The sequence below is a fragment of the Hyaena hyaena genome, unplaced genomic scaffold (genome assembly GCF_003009895.1).
Source record: "Hyaena hyaena isolate Hyena2069 unplaced genomic scaffold, ASM300989v1 scaffold_49, whole genome shotgun sequence".
In the NCBI taxonomy this organism is placed as follows: Eukaryota; Metazoa; Chordata; class Mammalia; order Carnivora; family Hyaenidae; genus Hyaena; species Hyaena hyaena.
In genome coordinates this window covers 225,432-248,957 of record NW_024080681.1, presented here as the reverse complement: position 1 = coordinate 248,957, position 23,526 = coordinate 225,432, and the positions used below count along the sequence as shown (strand labels likewise).

Genomic DNA, 23,526 nt, shown 5'->3' with positions numbered 1-23,526 from the left:
GATCCATGTTATGACTCTGATGTTTTTGAATTTGTTGAGACTTGTTTTGAGGCCTAATATAGCCTATACTTTGAATGTCAAACAATTCAAAACACTCCAATCAAAAGACATAGGGTGATGGAATGGATTTTTTAAAAATAGACCCATCTATATGCTCCCTACAAGAGACTCATTTCAGACCCAAAGACACATGCATATTGAAAGTGAAGGGATGGAAAAGCATTTATCATACAAATAGTACTGGGAAAAAAACAGTGTAAGAATACTTACATTGTACAAAATAGACTTTAAAACAAAAACTATAAGAGACAAAGGAAACTATATAATCATAAAGGGAGTAATCAAAGAAGATCTAACAACTGTAAATATTTATACATGCAACAGGGGAGCACTCAAATACACAAAGCAGCTAATAATGACCATAAAAGAAATAATTGGTAATAATACAATAATAGCAGGGGACTGTACACTACACTTAATATCAATGGATAGATCATCCAAACAGAAAATAATCAAGGATGGAGCTGGCTTTTAGCAAGTTAGGTAGTGAGTATCACTGCCGCACTAGTACCTGCAGGTGGTCATGTTGTCTAGGCTGGGTGGTAGGTTAGGGAAGTGGTGCCTGCCACTCCTTTATTCCTGGAGAAGTCTCCCAATGGTCCCTGACCTTCAAATACATGCTTAAAGATTAGCAAACAAAACTCCCTCTTTAAATCCCAGTTGTTTTTCAAACTGCTTCTATGCTGTATCTCCAGGGGAAATTTGTTGTGCTCTCTCTTTAAGAGGAAGATCTCAGTTTCCTCTTACACTTCTGCTGATTTTTAAAGTTTCAGGGTTAAGAACCCTTGAAATTTAGTCCATCTAGTTTTTAAAGCCAGGTGTTATGGGGATTCATCTCCCTTCAAGCTCCCAGATGTGAGAATTTGTTTTTCTTCCTTCTCCACACCCATATTGTCTCCTCAGACAGTGTCCCAGGTACCTTTAGCTCCAGAACACATCTCTGCCATTCTTAACCTCTTTAATGTGGCTTCTTCTCTACACTTCACTGTGGAGAGTCTGTTCTGCCAGGTTTGAGATCATTTTCTGGGTTATTTACACTGACGTGGCTGTTCTGTAATTGTATCTGTGAGATGAGTTGAGCTTATGATCCTCCTATTCTGTCATCTTTCCCATATGGCTCTTCATAAAGCTATTTAACTTTCTATACTTGAGAAAGATTTCCTAGGAGTAGAGTTCTTCAAAACATGTTTTGATAAATACTATTCTGGATAACAGTCTAGGTTAGGAGTTGGAAAACTATAGTCCAATGTCCAAACCTGTCTTGCTTCTTGTTTTTGTATAGCCTCTGAGCTAAGAATTGTTTTTATATATTTTAATGGTTGGAAATAATCAAAAGGATAATGTTTTGTGATACTTGAAAATTATATGAAATTTACATTTCAGTGACTTTGAGCAAAAATTCTGGCACAATACCACAGTCATTTGCTTACATAATATCAATGGCTGCCTTTATACTATAACAGCGGAATTGAATACAATTGACCCTTGAACAGTAAGGGTTTTAACTGTGCAGGTGCACTTATATGCAAATTTCCTTTCAATAAATATATTGGAAAAATTTTTGGAGATTTGTGACAATTTGAAAAAAATCACAGACAAACCACATAGCCCAGAAATATAAAAAAAATCAAGAGAAAGTTGTATATTTCATAAATGCACAAAATATATATAGATACTGGACTATTTTATTATTTACTACTATAAATATACACAAATCTATTGTAACAGGTTAAAATTTATCAAAACCTATGCACACAAACACAGAAAACACATGGTGCCATTTATAGTTGAGAGAAGTGTAAACAAACATAAAGATGTAGTATTAAATCATAACCACATAAAATTAACTGTAGCACATACTAAACTACTATAGTATTTTTGGTGGCAGTGCCTGTTGCTCTTGTGGTGAGCTCAAGTGTAGGGAGTACCCACTTAAAATGTGTGATTCTAACCATCTCCACATGAGCAGTCTTTCTCTCCACTAAATTGTATATCACAGTAAAAAGTGATCTGTCACAGTTCTTGTCTATTTTTCATCACTTTTAGTGCAATATCATAAACCTTGGATAACAAACACCATGGGACCCATACAAAGTGCCACTAGTGGTGCTGGAATTCCTCAGAAGAAGCAAAGGAAAGTCATGACATTGCAAGAAAAAGTTGAGCTGCTTGATCTGTACCATAAATTGAAGTCTGCAGCTGTGGTTACTCACAATTTCAAAATGAATTAATCCAGTGTTAAGGACCACTGTAAAAAAAGAAAAGGGAATTTGTGAAGCCATCACTGTCAGCAAACATGAAAACCTGGAACTTTTTGTGAAGTGCCTCTTTATCTCATATTGAAAATGCAGCTTTCAGGTAGGTACAGCATTCCTATAAGAAAGGCACACCTATAGACTAATATGATTCAAGAAAAAGCAGAATCATTATATGACAAGTGAAAGCAAAATGAAGGTGAAGGACCTAAAGCTGGAGAATTTAGTGCCAGCAAAGCTTGGCCTGATAATTTTAGAAAGAGGTTCAGCTTTAAAAATGTCAAGATAACAGGAGAAACAGCTTCTGCCAGCCAAGAGGCAGCGGACAAATTCCCAGACACCATTAAGAAAATCATTGAGAAGAAAGGATATCTGCCTGAACAGGTTTTTAATGCAGACAAAAGTGCCCTATTCTTGGGGAAAAAATGCCACAAAGAACATTTATAAGTAAGGAAGACAAGTGAGCACTGGGATTTATGGCAGGAAGGGATAGGCTAATTTTATTGTTCTGTGCAAATGCAGTCAGGTTTATGATCAGGACTGCCCTCATCTATAAAGCTGCTAACCCTTGAGCCTTGAAAGAAAAAGATAAATGCCAGCTGCCGGTCTTTGGGTTTTATAACAAGAAAGCATGAACAGTGAGAACACTTTTTCTGAATTGGTTCCATTGACGTTTTAGCCTTGACGTTAGGAAGTACCTTGCCAGTAAGGGACAGCCTTTTAAAGTTCTTTTGATATTGAACAACACCCTTGGCCACCCAGAGTTCAACACTGAAAGCATCAAAATGGTCTACCTGCCCGCAAACAATGTCTCTAATTCAGCCTCTAGATTAAGGGGTCATAAGGACTTTTAAGATTCATTACACATGGTACTCTTTGGAAAGAATTGTCAGTCCTATGGAAGAGAACCCTAAGAGAGAGAACATCATGCAAGTTTGAAAGAATCACACCATCAAAGATGCCATGATCATTACAGAAAAAGCCATGAAAGCATCAAGCCAGAAACAAGTTCCTGCTGGAGAAAACTGTGCCCAGATGTTGTGCATGACTTCACAGGTTTTATGACAGAGCCTAACAAGGAAATCATGAAGGAGATTGTGGGTATGGTGGGCGGGGGGGAGGTAGAGGGTGAGAGTTTCAAGACATGGATCTAGAGAAATTCAAGAGCTAACAGACACCACACCAGAGGAATGAACAGAAGAAGGCTTGATGGAAATGAGTGCTTTGGAACTAGTGCCAGATGATGAGGAAGAGGACCTAGGAGTAGCAGTGCCAGAAAAAAACAACTTGACGTTAGACAATCTGGCAGAAGCGTTCTGATTATTCAAGACTGCTTTTGACTTCTACGGCATGGACCCTTCAATGATACAGGCCTGGAAACTAAAGAAAACAGTGGAAGAAGAAATGGTACCATATAGAAACATTTTTAGAGAAATGAAAATGCAAAATGCCAGAAATTACAATGTATTTCCATAAAGTCACACCTCATGTGCCTGAATCTCCTGCCTCCTTTCTACCTTGTTCCCCCTCTTCCACCTCTGCTACTCCTGAGATAACAAGACACAACCCTTCTTCCTCCTCCTCCTCCTCCTCCTCCTCAGCCTATTCAGCGTGAAGATGATGAGGATGAAGACCTTTATGAAGATTCACTTCCACTTAATGAGTAGTAAATAATCATCATGCTGTACAGTCAATAAACTTATCTGTTGTGTATAGATGTATCTTCTCATGAAAACCTAATAACTGTACAGGAGACATTTTTGTGTCACCATTACCATCATTGCCTCAAGTGTGCATCACATAGAACATCGTGTGTGAAACTTGTATGGAAGAGGACAGCCTATCATCACATAGACATAAGGCGAGTGATACTTAACATAAAATGAATAATGTGTTAGTTTTCTGTTTTATAACTTTGCTTTCAAAGAATTACAGTATGTCTCTCTCATAATTGGAAAAACTGCATATCAGCTTATCATCATGGGTAAGTGGTTTTTTCTTTTTTAAAAATGTAATCTTGTTTCCAATACTGTATTATGAATATGACTGTAATTCTGTAAGCCATAAAAATTTTATAATGCCTCATCCATTAGTATAGAGGCTTGGCTACCATGAAGCAATAGTGTTGATTACACTAGGCTCCTGTAAAGCAATTATATTGCTGCTTCTTTGTTAGTGCATGAATCATTATACCTGTAAATTAATATAAATTTCTTTTTCACATTATCTTTTCATTTTTTATGTCAAATGTTGATAATATATGTAACTTCTACAGTGTTTTGTATCATATCAGACAATATTGATGTAGGTACTGACAATTTATCTTATAGACAGATGGTGTTACTTTACCTTATCTATAAATACAGTACAATACTGTAATACATTTTCTCTTCCTTATGATTTTCTTAATAACATCTTCTTTTCTCTAGCATGCTTTATGTGAGAATATAACATATAAAATATGCGTTAATTGACTGTTTATGTTATCAGTAAGACTTTTGCTTAATAGCAGGCTATTAGTAGTTATGTTTTAGATCTTGTTTAGCTCTCCCATCATTTCACGTTGCTATGTCATGACACCATAACTTGAAATGACGTTACAGTTATAACTGAACAGTGTTTCAAATGCCATGTGTACCACATAGTGCAATATTTTATTTTAGTTTTTATTACTAGTGGATCCCCACTATGCCCCCAAAAAATAAGGCCAGTAAAAGTAGGCTCCAAATGTCATGTTTTTTTAAGGTGCAGTGGAGTAGGAAGTATTTTGTTGTTAAATTAGATGTCATATCATTATATTTATCATTTATTTATTTATCATTGTATTTATCATTATATTTATATGTTATATATTTTGTTATATTGGACCTTTGATTTATGACAAAGATGGTATTGCAGGGTCAGAGGGGAGAGAAAGCCCCATCTAAATGAAAAAACATGAACTTGATCTTCTCTCACATTGTACATGAAGACCGTTCAGGGTGGATTAGAAATCTAAGTGTGAAAGACCAAATAATAAAACTTTGATATATAATATAGAATGACCTCATGACTTTAGTGTATAGAAAGTTTTGTATAAAGCAGAAAACAGACGAAAAAGAAAACACAAAGTACTGACCATAATGGAAGATTGATAAATTTGACTACATTGTAATTAAGATCTTCTATTTATCAGACGATACCAAAATGATAAGGTGGGACAGAATTTATTTATTTATTTATGTTATTTATTTATGTATTTATTTATCTATTTTGAGAGAAGGTAAGCAGGGGAGGGGCAGAGAGAGGATCCCAAGCAGCCCCTGCACCACCAGTGCAGAGCCTGATGTGATACAGGAACCCACGAACCATGATATCATGACAAGAACCAAGAGTCTGGTGCTCAACCTACTGAGCCACCCAGGTGTTCCAAGGTAGAACAGAATTTAACTGGACTTTCTATGGCAACCAAGAGTTCAATTAAGTGATCCTTGCAGGTAAGTTCCATTTCATATGAATAGCATTCACAGACCTCAGAGTTTGCAGAAAAAAGAGCTAACAATCTTACATTTCCTAGTCACAAAAATGTATAATAAATTTGTAATACTTATTCTTAAATATAAAAGTTAATTTATCAAATGAATAATAAATGACTTGTTGATAATAATATTACTAAAAAGTACTTTGAAAAGAACACAGTTGATAGTATTAGAACTAATATGTTCAAATATTTTACAAATAAATTGTTTTTCATTCATAGTACACCAATCACAGCATTTGAAAGGCACTAGTTCTTTTAGATATGAAATTAAACCTGTCTAAATTGAAAAGAAAGCACATTACAATGCAATTATCCATGTGGTTGTCATTTAGAATCCTGGCTTTACTGAAATAATCATTAGACTAGTAAATAAACCTCAACAAAACCAGTGCACTATTTTATGTTAGTAGATGCATTAGCTTTATTGTAGCTAGTGGGCAAAGACAATTTGATGAAACTCCTGGAGGATGACACATTTCACAGTGAAATGATTTTCCATCCTTTGCTTTATCTGGTAAATATAGGAAGCATTAGCAGCTTAAATGTGACCATTTTAGGTCAATAAAGACTATGAATACAAATTTGTAAAGTTATTATTTCAAACTCAGTAGTATAAGCCAACAGACAAATGTTAATGTGGCTCAAATGATTCTATGACTTTCATGCATAACTGCTAAAAAGAATAATCTCAGAAGTAGAGTATTTGTCAGCAAAATTTCCTTTACATAATCTAATCCTTCATGCTAAAAATAGCTTTTTAAATAGTTCTTCAACACGAAGTATATGGGAAATCTCTATACCATCTCCTAATTTTTCTGTGAACCTAAAACTACTCCCAAAAATAAATTTTAAAAAACCAAACCAAACAAACAAACAAGCCCAGGTGAGGAACTCCCCTTTTCAGAACATTTACTCCTTACAGCCCATTGCCCACAACTTGGCCGTGGCAATACATAGCTGCATTGCGGGCCAGAAAATGTAATTTTTAATCTCAGCTGCCATATGCCTACCAGAAAGAAAGAGAAGTGTTGCTGGGCATAATTAGTAGTTTGTGCTATGCCAAAAGGCATAGTTTGTACTAAGGAAAAGGTTATATTGCAGACTGCTGAGGCCCCAGAGTTGCTAAAGTCTTTATTAAAGAAGCAGCATTCAGAGTGTAAACATTAAAAAAAAAATAAATTAGGCCCACTGTGCACATTTCAACAGAGAACAGTGGAAGTAATTCAATGCTTGTTGTTCAATTATGTTGTTGATTCTGTCAAACGGTGCCTTCATTCTCTTTGTAAACAAAAGCAAGCAAATCCAAACAACCTAAACTAGCCATACAGAAGCATATATTTCAAATAAAGTTAAAAGCCTCCCTTTCTCCCCTTTCTCCCTATTCCCTTTAAAATCCTAATTTCCAGAATTAATCACTGTTAAAATTAGACACAAATGCCCCCAGGCTGTGTGTGTGTGTGTGTGTGTGTGTGTGTGTGTGTGTGAATAGATAGCCATCCATCTACATACATAGCCCACATTCACTTGTTTTAGTCAAACAAAATTAGACTATATGAGAGGCTCCTGGGGTGGCTCAATTGGTTGAGCGTCCAGCTCTTGATTTCAGCTCAGGTCACAATCTCATGGGTCCTGGGATTGGGCTTTGTGCTGTTAACACAGGGATTCTCTTTCTCCCTCCCTCTCTCTCTCTCTCTCTCTCTCTCTCTCTGTTTCAATTATTTATCAAGGAAATCTCTTCCTTTTTAAAAAATTTTTAAATTTTTTTATTTTTTTCATGGCAATTTCACTGAAGCTTTTATTACCTCTGTTGGTAACATGACAGGGATTGTAAGAAGCACAACTGAACTTACAGAGATATGCAGATGACAGTCACTAAAGATAATCTTGATCTCAAGTATTTTTAGATGTGGGCACTTCTAACTTTATACACTTTACTATTTAAGAAGCATTACATTTTAAAATGTGTACCTGTTTTGACATTTGGCAAAAAGGAAACTGTACTTGTAGTTCAATTTAAAACAAAGAATCCACCTGAGGAGTTTACCAAAATGAAGACTGAAACACTAATGAATTAAAGCATTTCAAGTTGTGTGTGTCTGTGTGTGTGTGTGTGAACATGTGTGTCTCTTTCAACCTCTCACTCTATCAGTCTCTCTCACAAACTCACACACATACATGGCCATATGTGTAAGCACTGTTTTAGTATAAAATATTCCCTGTAACCAGACATTTACCCTCAAAATAATCACACCACATTAAACCAGTCTTCTCTTTTCAGCCCTAGTAAGAGTATTGTTTAATTCTAAGATGCCATCATAGAGTGAACAACCTTAACTTTCATGCTACATAATTATATTCAAAACTTTATGTATTTTTGTTTATAATTAAGCAGTAATTATAAATGTTTAGTACCAAAATGATGACAAACGCTATTTTGTTGAAAAAGGTCTTGAATTCAAAAAGAAAAGTCTGTAAACCCAAGGCACTAAGCCATGAACCAATATCAGACTTTTAAGAAAATAATTTTCTATTGGGGGATAAAAGCTAATGGGATCTCATTTTGAAACACAGCATACTTGAATTAATCAGTAAACCTGAAGACAATACCATAACTCAAAATCTTCAAGACAAAAAACAAAATAGTACATATATATATCTTTTTAAATTTTTCATAATTGAAGTTCCTCTTTATATTTACAAATATGAAGTCAGGAACTACTGAAAGGAGCAGGATTCTTCTTTTTTTCTTTTCTTTTTTTTTTAAATAACCAATTCCAGTAAACTGAATAGAAATTTTCAAAACACTCTTTTGGTAGAATTACATTCTTGAGTTAAAGTTATGATTGGAATATTAATATAGTATCTATGGGGAAAGCTTTCTAGTCAGTTTCAGAACTGTGTAAATAAAAAGTAGTAGTAAGACACCATTGTTTCTAAAATCATTTCCACATCTACATAAAATGTACTGCTATTCCACGGTACATTGCTTTGACAATTTCAACATTGGACCTTAGAGAGTTGCCTGGATATACTAAGCAGATTCTATTCCTGCTAGAGACCAAAGTCATCCAGTACATGAAGTTTTCCTTTTTTTTTTTTTTTTTTTTAACTTGCCTTACAGAAATGTTTAAGAAAGCAATAAACCCTTCACATGTCAGGAAGTGAACAAAGACATGAGCATCTTCAGCACGAAAGCGGTTCATGGCTCTTGTAATGAAAAAAATACACACAAGAGAGAATTCTGCTTTGACATGAAAACTGAGCTTATTTGAATAAAACAAAAAAGGTGAAGAAACTAATTTATGAAAATAGAAGCCAGATTGATATTTTGCATCAAGTACATTCTTGTTTGAAAATTTTTGCTCCTGAAGTATTTGGCAACCAGTGATGAGCAGTTAAAGCAATTTCAACAAAATAAGAAGTCATCAAAAATGGACTATTTGTCTGAAAGCAGTGCATATAAGGATTGAACTTCATGACTCATCACGACCATTTTCAAAATTTAATTCCTACTATTTTCTTATAAATTCAGAGAATTTCATTTGTGTTCCATAGTGTGCTGACAAAAAAACAAAAAACAAAACCAAACAAAAATAAATAAATAAAACCTTCAGGCCTAAATTTAGAATATTGTATTGTGTAGCATTCTAAAACATTCAAAACAAATGAAATAGTTTAACTTATTCGACAGGCATATAAGCATTTCAAAATCATAATGAAATCCAATTATGTAGTGCATAATGTAGACAGGAGTAGAATCTAACATTATGCAGGCATTTTCCAAATAAAAGCTCCCTGTTAAGACAACTATATATAAACATAGGTAAGGTAAGTGAAGACTAGTTCTGTGGAACCTTTTGAAAACGAGGTCTGAAACACAATACATTTTTCAGGTAGGCACACCAAGTTATCCTAAAAATTTTTCACGTTGGTTATTTTGACATCAGTTACTCTACTCACATCAACAATACATGTGATTTTCCCGGGGGAAAAAAATCCCCCCAAACCAAAACACCATTCCAGATTTAAGGTACACTTAAATATATCACTCTCTTATTGGAAGTGCTATCAGCATAGTCTTTGTAACTAGCGCAAAGCATATATTTAAGAAGTTTTATAAATTGTTTGTGATGTTCATATGTTTAATTCTTATGCCAAACTCTTTTCTGATGAAGACAGCATTGTGCTTTATGCAAGAATGGAAACCTCAAAATAATCACCATAAAGCTCCTAAGACTTGTGGGAGAATAAACTAGGATGGTCCACAGATATAAGATGAAATCCACAATGTTGGAATTATAAATGTTTAGAGCAGCCCAGACTAGAAGACAAGCCCAAACCACCATTAGAAGAATGAAATACGATATGGTCCAATTGTGAGGATTGATCTTCAGTTCAGTCCAGCCAGCAGAAATTGACTGTGCAATTTTCTGTTGTATCTATTGTACAGAATATGTACATTCTAGAAGGTTCCTTCAGTGCTACACTGTTGTACTTTTTGTCCCAGCAATTTGAGGGCGTGCAAATTCTACAAAGTCATCAATAAGAACAAGCCATGCTCCTTCTTCATCATAATTAGACATGGCATCTGCAATCATTGTACTGAAGTCTAAAAAAATATTTCAAGTATCTTTTGGTATTGATCGTTTATGATGTTCCAACAAAAATTTATTCTATAAGTCTAAGAATTTAAATCTTCCATTAAGCACTAAATTCCAGTAGGCAATGGCCATTTCTACATCTAATACTTTTGTCCTGGGTTCTTTGCAAAATTAAAGGTAAACTGGTAAAAATCTTTAAATCGTCCTGGTTCTGTCAATCCTTGTTCCATCGTGAGTATCTGGGCCTTTGGTTTTTCTATGCCGTCGTACCCTAACTCTGTCATGCCATCCACGAACTCCTCTGTGGAAACTTAACGTTGTGTTGCTGCCCTGAACTTCCACGCAATGATCAACACACTATTGCTGGCTGGATCCAGTGCCAGGTCATCACAGAACTGCTGTATACAATCTATTCCAATTTTATTTTCATCTTGAGGATCTTTGTATCTATTGTATAGTTGTTCTAACTTCTTCCTATCCAATGAGCCTTTTACACTCATCTATAAAGTTCAGGAATTGGGAAAAAATTGTCTGTTGCAACATCTAACTTCCAGTCATACTGAGACGGACAACCTACTGCTGTTTTTTCACTAGATTCTGTGAAGATCATAATCTGATGAGCTTTATTCTGCGATGATTTCAACTTGTTCGCGTTGGTGTCCTCTAGGTCTAAAATTTTTTAAAAATTTATTTATTTTTGAGACAGAGAGACAGAGTGTGAGTGGGGATGGGACAGAGAGAGAGAGGGCAGCACAGAATCCAAAGCAGGCTCCAGGCTCTGACCTGTCAGCACAGAGCCCAACACAGGGTTCAAACCCACAAACCATGAAATCATGACCGAAGCCAAAGTCAGATGCTTAACCGACTGAGCCACCCAGGCGCCCCTCTTTTTCTCTTTTCCAATACATCTAGGGCTAACACAATATACCAACAGCCCAATTCAAACGACAGATATCCCAGTGTGCTCACATTACTGTGATTCCCAAGAGGTTCCAATTTATCTGGACTCATTGTACCCCTCAGCTTCATTTCCATCAAATATTGGGATTTGGCCCTCGAGGAGAAAGCAGGAAACAACCTCCTTGACCTCAACCGCAGCTATTTCTTACCTGACACACCCCCAAAGGCAAGGGAATCAAGAGCAAAAATGAACTACTGGGACCTCATCAAGATAAAAAGCTTCTGCACGACAAAGGAAACAATCAATAAAACCAATAGGCAACTGACAGAATGGGAAAAGATAGTTGCAAATGGCATAGCAGATAAAGGGCTAGTATCCAAAATCTATAAGGAACTCACCAAACTCCACACCCGAAAAACAAATAATCCAGTGAGGAAATGGGCAGAAGACATGAACAGACCCTTCTCCAAAGAGGACATCCAGATGGCCAACAGACATATGAAACGATGCTCAGCGTCCCTCATCATCATCAGGGAAATACAAATCAAAACCACACTGCGATACCACCTCACGCCAGTCAGAGTGACTGAAATGAACAAATCAAGAGACTATAGATGCCGGAGAGGATGTGGAGAAACGGGCACCCTCCTCCACTGTTGGTGGGAATGTAAACTGGTGCAGCCTCTCTGGAAAACAGTATGGAGGTTCCTCAAAAAATTAACAATAGATCTCCCCTATGACCCAGCAATAGCACTGCTGGCACATGTACCCCAATGTTTATAGCAGCACTTTCAACAATAGCCAAAACATGGAAAGAGTCTCAGTGTCCATCAACTGACAAATGGATCAAGAAGATGTGGTTTATCTATACAATGGAATACTACATAGCAATGAGAAAGAATGAAATCTGGCCATGTGTAGCACCATGGATGGAACTTGAGTGTGTTATGCTGAGTGAAATAAGGCAGAGAAGGACAGATACCATATGTTTGCACATATAGGTGGATTAGGAGGAACTTAACAGAGGACCATGGGGGAGAAGAAGGGGAAAAATAGTTGGGGAGAGGGAGGGAGGCAAACCATGAGAGACTCTTGAATGCTGAAAACAAACTGAAGGCTGATAGGGGTGGGGGAGAGGGGAAGGGTGGTGATGGGCATGGGGGAGGGCACTTGTTGGAATGAGCACTGGATGTTATAGGAAAACCAAATTGACAATAAACTATTTAAGAAAAAAATCTGACCATAAAAAATATTGGGGTTTGGCAAGGATTATTTTCTTATGTCCATTTTAAGTCAACCTCAGCCTAAGACTATTATATGGTATTATCCAAAGTATAGGCTTATACAGTAAGTGATGTCCAGATACATTCTACACGGGGAAGCAGAAAGATGGTAGAAAACTGTTAGACAGGGTGCCTGGGTGAGTCGGTTGGTTGAGAGTCAGACTCCTGGTTTCGGCTAAGGTCATGATCTCCTGGTTTCAGGAGTCTGAGCCCTGCATTAGCCCTATTTGGGATTCTCTGTCTTCCTCTCTCTACTCCTTCCCCACTCATGCTCTCTCTTTCTCTCTCTCAAAATAAGTAAACTTAAAAAAAAAACCTATAAGACAGATGGAGGGAATAAGCACCTACTGAAAACATCTCTAAAGCTATGCTATTGATCTTAAATAGGTTATGTCATTTCATATTTATGACAACCCTATGACGTACATATTGTAATTTCCTTATGTTTAAATTCCCAAAGTTAGCTGTGTCACACAGAATACAAAAATAGAGGTCATAAGTCTGTTCTGAGGTTGTTTTCTGTCTTGCCTGAGGTGGGTAGCTCTGAGTTTAGCTTGATTATAGTCAGAAAGAAGTCAGAAATCAGCTTTTGATTAAGATAAGATTATGTCACTGGCCTTTCTCATTTCTTGGTACACTTTTTACCAGTTGCTGTGACAAAGACGATTTGCTACATGGAAAAAGGACCCATATTTGGCCAATAGGTAATAGGATTCACACTCAAAAGTTGCCTTCCATGTCTAAATATACTACCAGAGGACGGATTTAAATTCTGTATTTTGAAATTTGGAGCTGTAGAATAAAACATCAAGATTTGGTGCTGATTATGTTTAGATGTTAAGCCTATTCTTGCTGCCAAATGACAAAACAAAATAGTGGGATCATTGAATTCGCACTAATACAGCCTTTGTGCTTACTTATTCATGAATGTGACACTAATTTTTCCCAACTCATAAAAGGTTTATAAGAATACAAGAGGGAACATACCAAAAAGTTTTTAAATATTTAGTATTTGAATGGCAAGTTTTCAAATTATGCTGTAAAATTAAAGTCATTTTTCTTGTTCATGCAACAAACCTGCATTAGTAGTTCATTGCATAAAAGAGATCATAATCCCTGTTTACATGTTTGAAATCTGCTTCTCTTGTATGAAGATATGGGAAAAAAGTAAACATGTTTCTAGATGTACATAAAGCAAACTTTTGTTAGAATATCATTTCCACCCATGTGTATCCCAAGCCAATCTATTTAGCCATTCTCTTAACTGGTATTTCTACTTGTTGTAAGGAGCACCTGACCATTAAGACGTCTGTTATCTTCTCAGAGACAGTTCCAGGATTTAGATTTCATCCTTTCCAGTATCTAGAGCAATGGTTCTCAATTTTGGCTTCAGGTAAGAACCAATTGTGATGTTTAATTTTATTTATCATCTTGACTGGGCCATAGTGCCCAGATACTTGGTTAAACATTATTTCTGATGTGTCTTTGGGAATGTTTCCAGGCAAGATTAACATTTGATAGGTAGATTGTGTAAAGCAAATTTTCATCCCCAGTGTGGTTGGGCTTCATGCAATCCATTGAAGTCCTGGAATAAAAGGCAGAGTAAGAAAGAAATCTTTGTCTCTACCTGTCCCAGAATGGGTACAATGATATTTTCCTTCCCTCAGATTTGGACTCAGACTGGAACTTACACCATTGGCTGTTTTGATTCTCAGTCATTCATAGTCAAATTAAAACAACACCATCAGCTTCCTTATGTCTCCATCTTGCTAACTGCAGATCTTGAACTTCTCAGCCTCCATAACTTCAAGAACCAGTTCCTTATAGTAAATCTCTCTCTCTCTCCCTTTCTCTCGCTCTCTCGCTCTCTCTCCTATCCTATCCTATTTGTTATTTATCTGGAGAACAGAGACTAATATAGATGTCCTATATACATGGAATGACATCCTATGCTTATGGATTAGAAGATATAATATTGTTAAGATGGGACCAAAATGATCTACAAATTCAGTGCAATCCCTAGCAAAAACTCAATGGCTTTTTTTTTTAATTGCAGAATAAGAAAGGCCAGTCTTCAGATTAGTATGGAATTGTAAGGGTCCCAAATAGTCAAAACAATCTTGAAAAAGAGGAACAAAGTTGAGGAGCTCACACTGTCTGATTTCAAAACTTACTACAATGCTACATATGCTATATAATCACAACAATGTGCTACTGGCATAAGGACAGACATAGATCAATAGAATTGTGAGTACAAAAATAATAAACTATGACCAATAAATTATTTTCCATTTTTTATTTTGGTAAAATACACACAACATAAAAATTATCATCTTAACTATCTTTAAGTTAGAGTTCAGTGATAGTAAGTACATTTATATTGTTGTGTAACCATCAATACTATTCATCTCCAGAACTCTTTTCATCTTGCAAAATTGAAACTCTATACCCATTAAATGATACCTCCATAATTTCTCTTTCCTCCAGCCCCTGACAACTACAGTTTCACTTTATGTCTCTTTATTTTGACTAATTTAAGTACTTCATATAGATAAAATCATATAATATCAGGCAGGCTCCAGGCTCTGAGCTAGCTGTAAGCACAGAGCCCGATGTGGGACGCGAACACACAAACCGTGAGATCATGACCTGAGCCAAAGTTGGATGCTTAACTAACTGAGCCACCCAGGCGCCCCATTATATGGTTTTTTGTGGAATTCAGATTGGGATCAATTTCTTGATTTCTCTTTCTGTTGCTTCATTATCGGTGTATAAAAATGCAACCGATTTCTGTATGTTGATTTGTACCCTACGACTTTATTGAATTCATGGATCAGTTCTAGTAGGCTTCTGGTGGAGTCTGTCGGGTTTGCCATGTAGACTATCATGTCGTCTGTGAAAACTGAAAGTTTGACTTCATGTTTGCAATTCTGATGCCTTTTATTTCCTTTTGTTGTCTGATTGCTGATGCTAGGACTTCCAGCACTGTGTTAAACAACAGTGGTGAGAGTGGACATCCATGTCGTGTTCCTGATTTCAAATAAAAGTTCTCAGCTTTTCCCCATTGAGGATGATGTTAGCTAAGGGCTTCTCATAGATGGCTTTTATGATGTTTAAGTAATTCCTTCTATCCCAACTTTCTCGAGGGTATTTATTAAAAAGGGATGCTGTATCCTGTCAGATGCTTTTTCTGCATCTATTGACAGGATCATACGGTTTTTATCTTTTCTTTTGTTAATGTGATGTATCACATTGATTGATTTGCAAATATTGAACCAGGCCTGTAACCCAGGAATGAATCCCACTTGATCTTGGTGGATAATTCTTTTTATGTGCTGTTGGATTCCATTTGCAAGTATCTTGTTGAGGAATTTTGCATCCATATTCATCAAGGATATTGGCCTGTAGTTCTCTTTTTTTTCCTGGGTCTCTGTCTGGCTTGGAAATCAAAGTGATACTGGTTTTATAAAACGTCCCTGAAGTTTTCCNTGAATCCCACTTGATCTTGGTGGATAATTCTTTTTATGTGCTGTTGCATTCGATTTGCAAGTATCTTGTTGAGGATTTTTGCATCCATATTCATCAAGAATATTGGCCTGTAGTTCTCTCTATTTTTTTTTTTTCTGGCTCTGTCTGGTTTGGGAGTCAAAGTGATGCTGGCTTTGTAGAATGAGTCCAGAAGTTTTCATTCCATTTCTATTTTTTGGAATAGCTTGAGAAGAATGGGTAATAACTCTGATTTTTAAAAATAGTTTATTGTCAAGTTGGTTTCCATATAACACCCAGTGCTCAATCCCACAAGTGCCCTCCTCCATGCTCATTCACCCCCCTTCCACTCCCCCCCCACATCAGTCTTCAGTTTGTTCTCAGCATTCAAGGGTCTCTCATGGTTTGCCTCCTTTCCTCTCCCCAACTATTTTTCCCCTTCTTCTCCCCTATGGTCCTCCGTTAAGTTCCTCCTAATCCTCCTATACGTGCAAACATATGGTATCTGTCCTTCTCTGCCTGACTTATTTCACTCAGCAGAACATCCTCAAGTTCCATTCATGTTGCTACACATGGCCAGATTTCGTTCTTTCTCATTGCCATGTAGTATTCCATTGTATAGATAAACCACATCTTCTTGATCCATTCATCAGTTGTCTGATAGAATTCCCCAGGGAAGCCATCTGGCCCAGGGCTCTTATTTGTTGGGAGGTTTTTGAAACTGATTCAATTTCTTCACTAGTTATGGGTCTGTTCAGATTTTCTATCTCTTCCCGTGTGAATTTTGATAGTGCTTGTGTGTTTAGGAATTTGTCCATTTCTTCTATGTTGTCCAGTTTGTTGGTATATAATTTTTCATAGAATTCCCTGGTAATTGCTTGTATTTCTGAGGGGTTGATTGTAATAAGTCCATTTTCATTCATGATTTTGTCTATTTGGGAGCTCTCTTTTTTTTCTTTTTGAGAAGCCTGGCTAGAGGTTTATCAATTTTTATTTTCTCAAAAAACCAACTCTTGGTTTCACTGATCTGTTCAACTGTCATTTGGGATTCTATATTGTTTATTTCTTCCCTGATCTTTACTATTTCTCTTCTTTTGTTGGATTTGGGGTGCTCTTGCTGCTCTGCTTCTAGTCCTTTAGGTGCGCTGTTAGATTTTGTGTTTGTGCTTTTTCTAGTTTCTTGAAATAGACCTGGAGTGCAATGTACTTCCTCTTTGGACTGCTTTTGTACATCCCCAAGAGTTTGGATTATTGTATTTCATTTGTTTCCATATATTTTAAAATTTCTTCTCTAATTGCCTGATTGGCCCATTCGTTCTTTAGTAGGGTGTTCTTTAACCTCCATGTTTTTGGAGGTTTTTCAGACTTTTTCCTGTGATTGATTTCAAGTTTCCTAGCATTGTGATCTAAAAGTATGCATGGTATGATCTCAATGCTTTTATATTTATCAAGGGCTGCTTTATGATCCCGTATGTGATTTATCTTAAAGAATGTGCCATGTGCACTTGAGAAGAAAGTGAATTCCATGGCCTCAGGATGCAGAGTTCTAAATATATCTGTCAAATCCATCTGGTCTAATCTGTCATTCAAGTCCATTGTTTCTTTAGTGATTTTCTGTCTAGTTGATCTATCCATTGCTGTAAGTGGAGTATTAATGTCCCCTGTTATTAGCACATGCTTATCAATAAGATTGCTTCTGCTTGTAATGAATTGTTTTATGTATTTGGGTGCTTCTGGATTTGGTGCATAGACATTTATAATTGTTAGCTTTCTGGAGGGATCTGGTAATTATTATATAATGCCCTTCTTCATTCCTTGTTACTGCCTTTACTTTAAATTCCAGTTTGTCTGATGTAAGTATGGCTACTCCAGCTTTCTTGTGACTTCCAGTAGCATGATAGATATTTCTCCATCTCTTGACTTTCAGTCTGAAGGTGTCCTCAGGTCTGAAATGAGTCTCCAGCAAATAGATGGATTTTGTTTTTTACCCATCCTGCTACTCTGTGTCTTTTGATCGGAGCATTTAGTCCATTTACATTCGTTGTTATTGAAAAATATGGGTTTAGAGTCATTGTGTTCTCTGTAGGATTCATGCTTGTAGTGATGACTCTGGTACCTTGTGTTTCTTGCAAGGTATTTCCCTCATAGTGTTCCCCTCAGGATTTCTTGTAGGACTGGTTTAGTATAACGAATTCGTCCATTTTTGTTTATTTGGGAAAACCTTTATCTCTGCTTCTCTTCTGAGGGACAGGCTTGCTGGATAGAGGATGCTTAGCTGCATATTTTTTCTGTTCACACAATGAAGATTTCCTGCCATTCCTTTCTGGCCTGCCAAGTTTCAGTAGATAGGTCTACAACTACTCTGACAGGTTTCCTTTTGTATGTTAGGGCCCTTTTATTCCTAGCTGCTTTCAGAATTTGTCTTTGTCCTTATATTTTGTCAGTTTCACTATGATATGTCGTGTAGAAGATCAATTCAAGGAACGTCTGAAGGGAGTTCTCTGTGCCTCTTGGATTTCAATGTCTGTTTCCTTCCCCAGACAGGGGATTTAGTCTGCTATAATTTGTCCAAGTACCTCTTCAGCTCCTTTTTCTCTCTCCTCTTCTTCCAGAATTCCTATGATATGGATAGGGTTCCATTTGATTGCATCACTCAGTCCTCGAATTCTCCTTTCGTGCTCCTGGATCAATTTTTTCTCGACTTCATATTTTTCTATAATTGTGTCTTCTAAGTCACCTATTCTCCACTCTGCCTCTTCAATCCTTGCAGTGGCTGCCTCCATTTTATTATGCACTTCATTTATAACATTTTTTAATTCATCACAGCTATTTTTATGGTCCATAATATTTGTAGCAATAGCTTCTCTGGCTTTTTCAAGCCCAGCAATTAATTTTATGACTCTTGTTCTAAATTCTTGTTCAGTTTTGTTGCTTATATATGTTTTGAGCAGTTCTTTAGCTGTCATTTCTTCCTGGAATTTCTTTAGAGGAGAGTACTTCAATTTCATCATTTTGGCTAGCTTTCTATTTCTTGTAAGTTTTAAAAAGCTTGTTCTGCACTCTGCACCTGCAAGTTCTGCTATATTAAAGGAGGCTCATTGATTGTCCATGGCCTGTCTGTTCAGGAAGTGTTCTATGAATGGTGCCCCTTGGTCTCTCTTGTTGTGACTTTGGTTATTTTATTTCCCCACTTGTAGTGATATTTGGGACGCTCCACCACGTGTACTCTGGCTTCTTTCTTGGGGTAGCCCTAAAAAAGAAAACAGACAAACACACAGGGAACAAAAGCACACAAACGCACTGACAAATCAAACAAACAAGTAAACCGAAAAGGAAAAGAAAAAGACAAAAACAACAAAAGACAAAGGACAGTCTAAAAGCATAAAAGCAGAAATCCCAGCTACAAATAAAGAGCAGGGTGGAGGCAGTGCTGATGGAAGAGCTTATACAAAGAGAGAAATAATAGGGGTGGGGACAAAGCGAAATCAGACATTGACCAGGCAGAGACTGAGAGGATTAATTCAGAGAGAGAACGAGGGGAATATGGTAGGAGGTGAGGAGAAAGAAACGAAGATAATGTTACCCAAAGAAACTATATAGTCTGATTATTCCAGACAGAGAGAGAGAAAGGAAGGTAATGATAGAGGTAGGATTTGCATCAAGAAAATGGATTAAATGTGACTATCTAAGCAAACCAATGACCAGAGTGCCTAGTCCAGCAGAGTGGAGAGATAAGAATGAGATAAGGGAAAATATATCTGAATAGCAAGAATTGATCTAGAGTTAATCACGGCAATGCATCAATGTTGGTCTTGCCCCTGGCTCCAGTGAAAAAGCAGCTCTCCAGTGCGGATGGGTGGTTTGGTGTAGGGAGGTCTCACCCCCACTGTGGGTCCTGCGGGCTGCTCTCTGAGGCCATGCCTTGGTGATTGTGGGGAGAAAAATGGTGGTGCCCCAGTCCCTTCTTGAACCAAACGTTGCAAATTAGTCTTTTGGGCCCGATCTCCCTGTGCCACAGGCAGAGCCAAGGTGGGCAGTGTTCTATGTCCCAAGCCCTGCCTTATTTCCAGAACTTAGTCCACGCACTTCAATGATACCACCCAAAATGTAAGCCTGCAGGCCTAGCCGCTTCCCAACCAGGGATCGAGTATGGGGAGCAGGGGAGCAGTTCCTCCTGGTGCTGCTTGGGACTGGGGCATCCAGCCCAAAGAAAGCGCCATCGCTAGAGATAAGATCACTCTCCCCAATGCTCCATGGTTAGAGGTGGGATGATAGGACCCCCCTTCAGCCGGGCGGTGGGTTTTTCTCTTCTCCAGGGACAGTTATATGAACAGTTTCAGCCGCTCTTTCTCTTCCCCTCATCTCTTCACAGCTCTCTCTGGAGAGGGCTCCCTCACCTCTGTGTCTCCAGGTCCCGGCCGGTTTTTATCTTCCCCAGTTCACAATCATGCACCTATGAGGCTGTCTTCTTAGTGAACTCTGTCTCTTTTCCTCCCAGACTCTTGCAGTTCAGTGTCCTATGTCTTTCAGGATATATTTTCCCTTATCTCATTCTTACTTTCTTTATTTGAGAGATGCGGGCAGGCAAAAAGTATGGAACTCCCTACTTCTCTGCCAGCTTGCCTCACCTCCTTGTTTTTCTTTATACTTGACCAACAAAACATGTATGTCTAAGCACTATTATTTAGTTTTGCCTAGTTTTATGCTTCATATGCATTAAATCATATAAAATGTATCATGTTAGCTTATCCATGCTGCTGCATCTGAATTATATTAATAGTTTGTTTCTTTTCATTAGTGTTATTAGTTCATTATATAATAAAAGTGTTTTACATTCTAGAGCTAAGGGACACAATTTCTCCATTTTTTTTGGTGATGGATATTTGAATATTTTCCAGATTTTTGCTACTATAGCAGCCCCTTGTCTGCAAAGAACATTCTTGTATGTGTCTCTTTAGACACACATGCACTTCTGTAGAATATAAACATATGTAACAGTAAAATTATTGGATCATGAGGTATGCATATCTTAAAATTTAGTGGATAATACCAGATTATTTTCTGAAGTGGTCATATCAGTTATACTCTGCTTAGAAGTGCATTGCAATTTCTGTTCCTTCACATTCTTGTCAACTCTTGGTTTCATTATTCTTAAATTTTAGCCACACTAGTGTATGATCAGTGGTGTCTCTTACAGTTTCAGTTTGCATTTTCCTGAAGACTACTGAGTTGAGCACCTATCCAAGTCTTCGTCCATTTTTCACCTGGGTTATTTTTTTTCTTTATTGATTTGTAGGAGTTCTCCAAGGTGGATTGTGTCGCTGTCAAGTGCTTGAATGAATGTTCCCACCATCTCAAATTACTATATTCCAATCTTAGGACTTGAGATTTCTGGTCACAGGTGACTTTTAGTTAGTCTCTGGACCCCTAAGCTTTCTACACTAACTCTTGGAAACTATGTAAAGCTCTGATTCAGAGAAAACCCAGCTTGCAACAAAAATGTTTTTGATAATTCTGCAGAGCTAGATGGAGTTTAGTCTTTAAGATGTTTATTCAGGAGCGCTGTTGAGATCAACAGCTGTGTAAAGGAGGTAAAGGGAGTAGGAATTGGGTAAAAGGAAAAGTCAGGTTGTGGTACAGGCACAATAACAGGGGAGTTAAAATGGCCCATTACTGTTGCCCTAAGTAGGAACAAAATGGCCAAGTTTTTATACAATCATTTCAATCAGTTATTCGATGTGGGCCATTCTAGGAATGGCATGATCTGGACCAGGTGGCTTCCCTACAGCTAGACAATCCCTGAAATGGACAATAACTGAAGGCTCTTTGCTGACAGTATTCTTAGCACCTGGAGTATCAATTACTTCCTTGAAGAGGGATTTGGGCTCTACATCTCTGTGTCCTCTCATTTGCTTTTTCTGAGTTAGCAAATGTCCCCTAAGCAAAAGCAAATCCCTGAATTGCTACTCTCTACTCTGGACCTAGCTCCAGTGTTTCCTTCATATCATTTATATTTTTTGATGCTTTTAAGAATATGATTGTTCTTTTCTAACCTTTTTTAGTGTTCTTCAACAGGAGTAGTGGTCTAAATTACCTTTTTATCATCACTAGAAGGAGAAGTCCTAATCAGGTGTAATAACTAGGGATGAGAATTTTAATGTGTTTACAGAACTTAGCTAACTTTGGGATATAGTCTTGAGCCCAAAGAAGGAACTGGAACTGAACCCCCTAAATAAAGCTAGGGTTCCCAAAGCATGCTATTTCTATGAAAAAGAGACTAGATGAATTTCACCCATGAAGTTTTTGGAAAATGCAAAGTAGCTTGTTATCTGCCTGATTTTGTGAAGGTCAGAGGAGGAGGGTGGTTTCTTCTAAGAAAATAAACCATGAAACACTCTACCAGTACTGTGGATGGTGTAGACATTAATTTAAAAGTTATCCATGATGGGGCACCTGTGTGGCTCAGTCAGTTAAGTGACTGACTTTGGATTAAGTTATGATCTCACAGTTCATGAATTTGAGCCCTGCATCAGGCTCTGTGCTGACAGCTCAGAGCCTGGAGTCTGCTTTGGATTCTGTGTCTCCCTCTTTCTCTTCTCCTCCCCCACTCACACTCTGTCTCTCTCTCTTTCAAAAATAAGTAAAACATAAAATTTTTTTTAAATAAAAATTCTCCATGACTATTGAAATAATTTGAGGGCACACAGCAGGGAAAAAAAACCTACAAAATTGCCCCATGCAGACCTTCCACCACACCCCAGGATGCATTAATTCACACATATAAAACAAATCCCTGCTGAAGTTAAGCTAGTGATAAAAATTCACAAACAACATGAGGTGATCTAGTATGAGGAAGAGTTACCAGACATAACAATCTGGAGAACTGACAGTCTAAGAACTTGAGATAATGAATTATGTCAAACAGCATATAAAATACATTTGTTAAAATGGTCAGAGATGAAAGAAGTATGAGCACTCATGATAAATAAGTCGCTGTAAGAAAAAAAGAGGCAAAATTTTAAAAGGATCAAGTATATTTTTATAAATGGATATAGTCATTATAGGTATTGAAATTTGAAACTCAGCATATGTTTAAATAGTAGAAAAGATAATTAGTGACCTGGAAGATCACCGGATATTATACAGAACACAGATTAGAAATATAGAAAACAAAAAAGAGAGGTTATAAGATATGAAGGGTATAATTAGCAGTTCTAACATATATCTCAAAATAATTCTGCAAGAAAATAATAGAGGGGCATCAATATTTGAATAGAAAATGGCTTCAAATTTTCTAGAATTAAAGTAAAGACATGAATCTTCAGATTGAATATATACCAAGTCCCCTACTGGATAAGTCAAATGAAACAGAGAAATAGATACATTGTCACCAAAATACAGAATACCAAAGCAAGAAAGA

At 37.0% G+C, this 23,526-nt stretch overlaps 1 pseudogene; it reads right to left on the bottom strand.

Annotated features, from left to right (window-relative positions):
• Nucleotides 1-10,282: 10,282 nt before the first annotated feature.
• On the bottom strand, nt 10,283-11,079 carry LOC120230871 (annotated as a pseudogene).
• Between the last annotated feature and the right edge of the window lie 12,447 nt (nt 11,080-23,526).